Here is a 10,270-nt window from a genome sequence, read left to right as displayed (position 1 = left end):
CCACTCTCTATAGTACCCGATTTAAATTAGTTGGTCATTAGATCAGATACACATGATTAATTCAAAAGTAATAAATAATTATTATTAAATTTATTTTAAAATTTAATTTAAATTTATTATATAATTAAAAATTTAAAAATATTTAAAAAATGTCTTATTATATTTTTTAATAATATAAAATAATTATAAGATAACATTTTATTATAAGCTTAGGTATTATTCATATGAACAGTGTATTTTAACGTTTAAATACTATTAGTTATTATCTTATCAAAATTATACATACCATTTTATTTTTTTAATGATATGTCATCATCTTAATTACTATTAATGTATTAATTTATATACAATTAATATATAAAATATTAACCCTATTTATTATTAGGGGGCATTTAGTTAGCGAGAAATGCCATTATCAAGGGGAATAATCTTTTCTTAAATTGTATTCTCACATTTGATTTACGGAAAAGATCATTATCAAGTGATAACTTATTACCAATAATACCATTTTTTGGTTAAAATGATGAGAATGTCATTACATTCAAATTCTTAGGTAATGAACAATTCCCATCACTTTGGACATAAAAACCCCTAAAATAATGAATTCAATCCATATTGATCATTTTCAAATTTTATTCTTCGTTCTTTACTCAAAATTATACAATAATACCACTTTTTGGTTAAATAATACCACTTTTTGGTTAAATGATGAGATGTCATTACATCCAATTTCTTAGGTAATGAACAATTCCAATCACTTTGGACATAAAAACCCCTAAAATAATGAATTCAATCCATATTGTTCATTTTCAAATTTTATTCTTCGTTCTTTACTCAAAATTATAAACTTAATAATATATATTAAGAGTTTAATTTAGTAAAATATTAATAAATTGAGTGGTTAAAATTATTTTATATTTTAATAATAATCATTTTAAATTTTATGAGGTGAAAATATTATTATAAAAAATGTAATTATTTAAAACAATATCTAATTCGAGTTATAAAAAAATATCCGATACATTGAAAAGATATATGTCCACTCGAGACCATAATATTATTTTTCATATTATATATATAATAAAATTATATTTATAAAAAATATAAAAATAAGTTTGATATACTAATTATATTAATTATATGTTAAACGTATTTTTCTTTAAACTTAGATAGTGTAACATTAAACTATTTTTAAAAATTTTCGTTCAAATTTATAATTTAATATTAATTTAACTTATTAAAATAACATATATCACAAGGAAATTTGGTAAATGATGCATCTAAGTAATCTTATATTTCTCCAACCAAACATTGTAGTCTTATATTCCTGCTAAACAAATAAAACAATGTATACAACATTCTCATATTAATGTTATATTCCAGTAATGTTATTCTAAAAATAATTTTAAATTTTGTAAACCAAACACCCTTACTAATATTAGAAGTAAAAGGCACACAATACATGGTTTTGGATTTGGACCTTTGCGTGCCAATTGAATGAACATTTCATTGCTTTATTTATTTATTTATTTATTTATTTGTTCATGTTTAAATTAGCTTGCGCACATTTTGTTGGATAATATTTTTTTTTATCTATAATATGATTATGTCTACTTTAACCGATTAAACCATAAATTATATTATTATATTTTAATTAGTCTAATGGGATGAGATATTAGATCTCTTAAATAATATCAGAAATTTGAATACTAACATTTATTAATAGAATAAATTATAATATTTAATCTAAATTAATCGATTAATATATCATATACCGAAAATTATAAAAAAAATTACTTACTTTTCATCACTCGTCACTCATCATTTCCTTTCCAATCAGCTTTTGCCATCTCCCACCAATAACCAACCACTAAGAAAGTACTAAATAAAGATATAAAGTACTCATCGATTAGTACTTTATCCATACCACCTCACATCATTCCATTGATGCTTCAATATCAAAGTGGATTCGATCATAAATGTACCCCAACTCTCTTTAATGATAATGTAAATCACATGGGTGACTACTTGTCTATAAAAGATTTTAATATGATCACTTATTTATTTTTTTTAATTAGATCATTTAATTATTTCAATGATATCAATTAAATTATTTATCATTAGCATTTAATTGAGAAGTTCAGTTGGTAGTAAAAAATTATTAATTATACTTTTAGTCCTCAAAATGGGAAAAGAAACCAGTCCATTCAAGGGGTCTCTGCTGTTAGTTTTTCTGTCATCAAGTGCTTCCGGTCACCAATTCAATTTTTTCCATTTTTGAGTAAATATATAATATAAATATATATTCTATTTAAATTGAGTGAAAATAATTTTAAATATATACAAAGTTTTTTTAACTGATAAACTGAACTAGTGGAATTGGTTGGTTCGGGTATCTTTGATATTTGGTTTGGTTTTTTGAAAAACCAAACTACTGCATGCTAACAGCAATTGTTTTCCAAAACCAACCCTAACCGATCTGTTATCACCCCTACATGAAAAACTGCAGGAGTATAACCACTACAAGTTCCCACTGCAGTAGCTATAGTTTTGTCTGGCATGTATGAGGATGATTTAGATAATGCTGAAGATGTTGTCTACACTGGACAAGGAGACATGACTTAAATGGTAATAAACGACAGATTCGAGATCAAGTTTTGAAACATGGTAATCTGACGTTAAAGGTATGAATTCTAAACTCTCATGCATTTACATTGTCTATATTCTTCGATGGTTTTAGTTGAATTTGTTATTCGTTGGATATATACAAATTGTCTAGTAGTACTTGGGATATATTTTTTAAATAGAGCACAATGGCATGCTAAGATATAATCATGAAATACTCTATCTGTTTTTTACTTATTGAGACTAAATCACCATGTTGTTAGACACTTTCTACTGTCACAACTTCCATTTTTTGGGTCCAAGAATTTGTATGTGCATGCATGTGTCTCGAATAGTGATGTTAAGTTAATGTAGAAATCACTAGCGGATCCAGAAATTTAAGAATGGTGATCCAAAATTTTAATTTTATTTTCTTAAAAATAATGGGTATGCAAAAATTGTAATTTTTTCCTTAACACATTAAGCTAAATTTAATCACATTTTCAAAATAATTGGGATGCACTTGGCCTCTATGGGGGCTTAGTGCATCCGCCACTGGTAGAAATGTCGTCTGACATCTCAATGTAGGTTCTAAATTCTGTGGCATTTTGAACATTTAAGCATGTTGAATGGCTTTGTAGTTTGTCTTTGGCTAAAGAGAGACAATTATTGGAGTTGTTAAAATTTGCTGTCTACATGGTAAAAATTGCTCTAATGTGTTTGCTAACTGATGCATCCATGAGACATTGTTGCTTTGCAACTTTTTCTATGTTGGGACTGTCTTGTATTGCATCTCATTGGAAGTTGTCATCTTACATTTTGTCTGATTTTATTTGCAGAACTGTTATGACCTTGGGGTGACTGTCAGAGTAATTCGAGGTCATGCATGTACTAATAGTTACTCTGGGAAAGTTTCACGTATGATGGATTGTACAGGTAAGTTTCTGAGCCATTCTTAAGGTTTTGTTTTTTTTTTAACATTTTATTTGGTTGTTAAGGTTGCATTATATAATTTCATTGATTTTATCGTATCATATGTTGTACCATAAATTAAATGGTAATTATACTTTTCCCGTATTCTGCATTAACCATGACGAATAAAACCATAATCTTACTCCTAATTCTTTGTGAATAATTTGATAGTTCATAATTCAATTTTTAGTGTCTGGTTTTGCCTTGTAAAGTATTCAATTTCCAGGTTGATTTGTCTTTTACCTGTAACTGTGTATTTAGATCGTGCAAGGATTCAATAGGACACTATGCAATTCAAAACCTGCTCCCAATTGCAGGTTGAGAAGTACTGGGCAGAAAAGGGCCTTTCTGGGTTCACTGTTTTCAAATATCGATTGAGGTGGCTCGAGGGGCAACCAAAATTAACAACTAACCAGGTTTACTCTATGTTTTATGATTATGGTTGGCTGATTTCTCAAAATCTATAGTCCATTTATCATCAGATCCAACGTTATTCTGTTGAAGATGATTGCTCTGGTATACTTTCCCTGTAAAGTGAATTTTCTCATGTTAACTTCACACGCAAGTTTTGACGAAAGGCATTATCTAGCCTGTGGTGGTATTTTTTTTAATTAATGAAGCCTGATAACTAGTGATGGGATGGATTACCTATTTGTGGCAGTTGCTTACTTTTAAGATCAGAATATATCTCATTTCTTTTTATTGAAATAGTGTATGAAAGAGGTTTTACTGCCTATTATAGGAATTTGTTATTTTTGTGTTAAATATTATTATTGTAATCATGTTTGTTCATTCTTTTAATAGGTTCATTTTTCCCATGGCCGTTTTCCCAAGTGTACTTCTGAAATTCGCGGGTATTGGAGGAATTAAGTAATAAAGAAAAATAATATAATTGCTTGCCTTCTATCATTGATTCTTGTCAATTTTACTTTTTATCTTTTAAGGTTGGTGTGTGAGGACATAAGTGGTGGTCAAGAGAATGTTCCTATTCCAGCTACTAATTTGGTTGATGATCCACCTGTTGCACCTACAGGCAAGCTCAACTCTCTTATTTGTTCCCAAGTAATGTATTTTCTTGCACAATGAAATCAATACTATCTTGGAGAAGTACTTTTGGTTATAAGTGAATATGTGTTTCACATAAACATATTCGATCCGCTTCATGTGTGATTCAGAGTCCACTGAATTATGTTCATTATTGCTGATTTATCTTCTTATGCTCCAAACCAGCCACACCATCCATGAGTGTCTAAATTTTACCCCTTTTGTCTCCTTTCATCTGAAGATAAGTTCCTGTAGACCATTTTACATGTAAATTGTTCATTGATTCTCTTTGACAAACTTTCCCCTGGTTGTCTGTCAACATTTGCTGTTGGAAGAGGTCCATTTGAAGGTCTACAAATTCTCATTTGTAAGAAGTTTTTCTCCTTTCTATTATCATTTGCTGGAAAAGGTCCATTTGTTCGCATTCTCAATTTTGTTGCATGTTTTTGAGATGATCTATGTTACATGGTTCTTCATTTTTCCTTGAGTATGTGCCATGTCTAATACATGTATCTGACACATAAAGGATATTGATATAGGGTTATGGTTTTCCAAATATAAACTTTAGAAGACATTGAGCATACACATAATAGTATCTGACAATCAAATTTGCATAGCATAGATAGTAACGGCACTCTTTTCTTCAATTTTACTAGTTGTTTTCACCCTCTTGTATTATTTTTTTACTTTCCTTTTTAAACATAGGTCCTTTTCATGCAATGCTATACATAAATTGCTAAGATTCAGTTTGTTCCTTTGTTTTTCAGGTTATGAGTATTTCAAGTCGATGAAAGTTGCACGAAATCTACAGCTTCCTGCTAATGCTGCTGGATGTGATTGTGAGGGACTTTGTCGGGATCCTAAAACTTGTTCATGTGCCAGGCTTAATGGTTCTGATTTTCCATATGTGCACCTTGGTGGTGGCAGGTAAGATCTTAAAATTAGGGAAGCTTAGTGGCCTGTGTCATACTCTTTTTTCTTATTGTTGAAGTTTATTGCTTAATTATGCTCTTCTGTTCCATTTCTTTGATTCCAGGTTAGATGAAGCCAAACATGTTGTTTTTGAATGTGGTCCAAATTGTGGCTGTGGTCCTGAGTGTGTAAATCGTACATCTCAGAGAGAATTGAAATATCAACTTGAGGTATTTTTATCACTACAAGAAAAAACCAGTCTGCTAACTTCTTTATATGATCTTTTGAGATTCTGGTTTCAACATCTCCACATGAAATCTTGACTTATGTAAATCGACAGGTCTTCCGTACACCTAAGAAAGGATGGGCTGTTAGATCTTGGGATTTTATACCTGCCGGTGCCCCCGTTTGTGAATATATTGGAGTTTTGACAAGGACAGAAGATCTGGATAGTCTCTGAGAATAATTACATTTTTGACATTGATTGCTTGCAAACTATGAGTGGACTCGGTGGCAGAGCGGTATGATTGGTCTCTTTAGCATACCACTGAATCTTGCTTTCCATTCAAGTAGTTGAGTATTAGTTCATGTCCAGTATAATAGTGGCAACCTAAGTGGTTAGAGGAGTTCATAGGAAATCCTTTTATAATAAAACACCTTTCTCTGATCTGTGTGATTTTACTGCTTTGAAATCATATATTGTTTTTCCTGCATATAAGATTGTATTTTTTCTGTTCTTATTTTCCTTCACAGAGGCGGCAACAGGATGCATCGGTGTCAGTGATCCAGAACATGGACAAAATCGATGAACAGAGATCAGAAAGTATGCCAGAATTCTGCATTGATGCTGCTTCTATTGGAAATGTTGCAAGATTTATCAATCATATCTGTGAGCCTAACCTTTTTATCTAGTGTGTCTTGAGTGCACACCAGGATATCAAACTAGCACGAGTAGTGCTCTTTGCAGCAGACAACATTCCTCCTTTGCAGGTGATTCCCCCTTTTATGGTCTGTATAAGCACCATTGAAATTTCTCAGGAAGTTGTTCGGTACCAATCTCTGGATTTTATTGTAGTAAGTTTTATATTGCTTCGCAAATTATGATAATGCGTGGAGCTTTAGTCTAGTTCTGGGGTCATCCATCATTGTTATATGTATATGCTGATTTTGATTTACTTTTCTCCTTGTATTGATTATTGGCTGGAGTTTGGAGTGATTGGACACTATCTATTATATTTTTCTTGTAGGAGCTTACGTATGACTATGGATATACCCTTGATAGTGTTCATGGTCCTGATGGGAAGGTAATACAGATGCCATGCTACTGTGGAGCAGAATGTTACAGGAAACGGTTATTCTAGTTCCTGAAGTTGGTGTTGCTTGTGTCTGGCCTGATACATTCGTGTCACTCTCATGTCAATATATACTTCGCTTTGGTTTTTGTATATGATGAGGATCTGTTCTAGTTTATATCTTTTTGATGTTTTTCGTTGTTGCAAGTGTTGAAAGCTTGCACCAATATGAAAATCTACAGTATATACTTGATTCTAAGGAAAAACAAGTTTTTGTTCAAAATCAAGTTTACTTTATGCATTATTAGTGATGGATAGTTTGTTATGTTTGCAAGTATTCTGTGTTGGAAGCGTGAATGGACATTCAATAAACTTTATAATTCACACAATTTTATTTTGAAACAAATTATGAGTATAACACTAACACATCACTAGCTGCGACTAGTTTACAAACTTCAACAATAGAGCTTTGCTAAGCTTCACTCTTTTTTCTATCTCTCGTTCTTGCTACTCACACATTCTTACACTTCATACATACTAACCAAAGCTAACTACACATATTTATAGGCAGAGGCAGACCATGGCTGCATTTGGATTCTGTCAAATTCATGGTTCAGTGTGATTTCAGTTGTGTTTGGTGAAATCGCACCACAATGATGCTCTTGGATAACAATAGTTTTGTGCAGTGAAAGTTCTCTTGTTGCGCCACAAACTACATTTTCAACTGGCCCCTACAGAGTTGGTTTGAAACTGCTTTTTGTTGTTTAAATTCCATTTGTAATGTTTTTCTTATTTCATTAATTAAATAAAACAATTTTATACATAATGAGAATGGAGAATATCCAGAATAAATGATTTTTTTATAAAAAAACTTACAATTCGGAAGTTAGTAGTGTTAATAGAGGTATGGGAGCCTACAGCTCTGTATGTAGGTTGAATCAATCAATTCTACAGAGAATATTTCCAGTTTTTTCTCTCTCATCTTGTACTTGTTTTCTTTCATTTTCTTGCACTTTCTATGTTACCTAACAATAATTCCTGGATTCTTTCATGTTATTAGAGCTGCACTCTTGGTTGCATTATACCACCGACGGAGTCAGGATCAAATATCAGGAGGAGTCAGGTTGCTTAACTTAAAAAACAATTAGGGATCTATCAAGTATTAAACCTTAAAATTAAGGGGTAGACTTGAATTAAATATGTTTATTTAAAAAAAATTCTATTTATAGTTGAGCTCCCACACAATCGATGGTCTGGATCGATTTACATCAACGGCTATGATTAACCCAATCAATACAAGATCCCCTAAATCAAGGAAACCAAACCCAATCCTATTTAATCACATCAATTAGTAGGAATGCTTCATTGGATAGGTGTTCACACTAGATATGGTAAGAATCCTCCACAATCTCTTCTGATCTCTTACCATATTTACCGAGCTCTTGTGATCATCTTCTGATATGATGTCATTTTCTTTATCTGCACGACCAATGTGAACGGACTCCACAATATTCTCCAAGTGATAGGCCAACTCTGGTGATCTTGGCAAGCCTGATACCCTACATAAAACCTCTTTAGTGGACACATGCGTAATGTCTCAGACCCAGATGCACGGCTCATGACGTTCTGCCCCACCGAACCTATTGACACCCTCGTCGCTCCACTCGAACAATCTTGGGAAAAATCACATTAGATACTTCTCAACGCCTCAGCTTGTTTCGGTCCCCTCAAAAGAATTGTTTGCCTCGGCTCATGTCGCCATGTAACACCAAATTGGTTGCTTTTATACGTCTTCGCTTGCTTATGTCCCCCCATAAGGACTCGACCTCCTATACAGGTTATGCACGCTTTGGCTCTTGCCGCCAAGTGATGTCATGGGCTAAAATACCCTTAAGTACATCTCCCTTGTAGGAGTTCTTTCATACCAACTTTGATTTACCTCAGCTTAGACCCTTTTGGCCCTATTTCAAAGTCTTGGAAGTCTTCACATCCAATTTGTTTCCCCGTATTGAAGGTTAGGTCTTACACGACCTACACCCATTAAAGACGACAGATCAAATTCAAAAACACTAGAATATTGTTTGAGATGTACTTTCCTCTTTATTTCATGGCATTTACTCTAAAATGTGTTTGTCCTTCTTACTCCACAAAGTTTGACACCCCTCGCATCCTCCCTTCTAATGGAAGTTTGGTGTCGCATCGATACTTTCTTTCTGAAGTCCCTTGCTCACGTTGGCACTTCTTATTCGAAGTTCGTTACTTATTCCCCACCTTGCAAATGGTGGTTTCTCCATAGTTGCCTTGTCCCTCAACATCTTAGCTCCCTTCAACTCTTGCTAATTGTCTCTAAAGGATTATTCTTCCCTCGAACATCTTCGGTAAACACCTCCTTCGACCCTTCTTCCACTGTAGTCTTTGAAGCCATGTTCTTTACACAAACATGCACAACAATCTTTTTGGGCACAACAAACACTTTCTGCACTTGACTTCCACTCACTATGACAGAAACAAACAGTATGGAGCTAAGTCTCAATGCCTCTTTGATCCCGAGTTCTTCATTTTCCTTGGATACCTCGATCTTGGGCTCATCCATCACCTTGTATAACTCAACTTTACTCAGGTAAACTCGCAACACGCATGGCCCCTTAACTTGATGACCCATTATTTGTTTAACTCTTACCCTCAGCCTCACACCATTGACACTTTTGCTTGTGTCAAGTTCGTTCTTCTCTCCCATCTTTCCCAATGGTGGTTCCATAGTTGCTACGTCCCTCCTTGGCTCAACCCCCTTTGACCCTTGTCTAATTGTGGTCTCTGAAGCCATGTTCTTTTCAACATACTCAGCAAGCTCTTTGAGAGCCTTCTTGGACATGTGATCGTCTGCTCCTTTGTTCATTACTGCATCATTCAAATGGATCATCATTTCAAGCAAATCTTTTTTTTTTGGTCTTCATTCGTCTTAGCAAAACTAAACATCACCACACCAAGTCTAATAGGCTCGTTACTCTCAGCCTTGTCCCTCTTATTGGATGACTTAGTTCATTCGGGCATTTTCGTAACTTGTGAGGCCCCTTGCAACGGTAGCACTTCAATTGCTCCCTCTTTACCCTTAGCTTGACAACTTTATCCTTCGCTATCGCACTGAGTCTCTCTCCGTGCTTGACTACTTTGACACTCACAATATTGTCATGTTTCGATCCTAGGTTAACTACTTTGGAAATTGTAGTCGCACCACATCTTTTCCTTGGCCTGGCAGCATTGACACTTACAATCGTACTAGGTTTCTCTCCGGGTTCGGTTTCTTAACATCCGCAGTAGCACCTCGTCTTCCTTTTAGCTTGGCCGTATTAAAACTTGCAATCAATCCAAGTCCCTTTTAGCTTGACATTTTTCCCACTTCTAGTTGCGTCATTTCCTTACTTGATGACATCAACACATGCAATCGC

General features: G+C 33.5%; 1 pseudogene; it reads left to right on the top strand.

The window, feature by feature from the left end:
• The first annotated feature begins 2,185 nt into the window (after positions 1 to 2,185).
• On the top strand, positions 2,186 to 6,982 carry LOC120138588 (annotated as a pseudogene).
• Positions 6,983 to 10,270: the final 3,288 nt, after the last annotated feature.

The sequence above is a fragment of the Hibiscus syriacus genome, unplaced genomic scaffold, assembly GCF_006381635.1.
Source record: "Hibiscus syriacus cultivar Baekdansim isolate YM2019G1 unplaced genomic scaffold, ASM638163v2 tig00110694_pilon, whole genome shotgun sequence".
NCBI lineage: Eukaryota > Viridiplantae > Streptophyta > Magnoliopsida > Malvales > Malvaceae > Hibiscus > Hibiscus syriacus.
The sequence above is the reverse complement of the archived record's forward strand: the minus strand, read 5'-3'. Positions and strand labels throughout refer to the sequence as shown.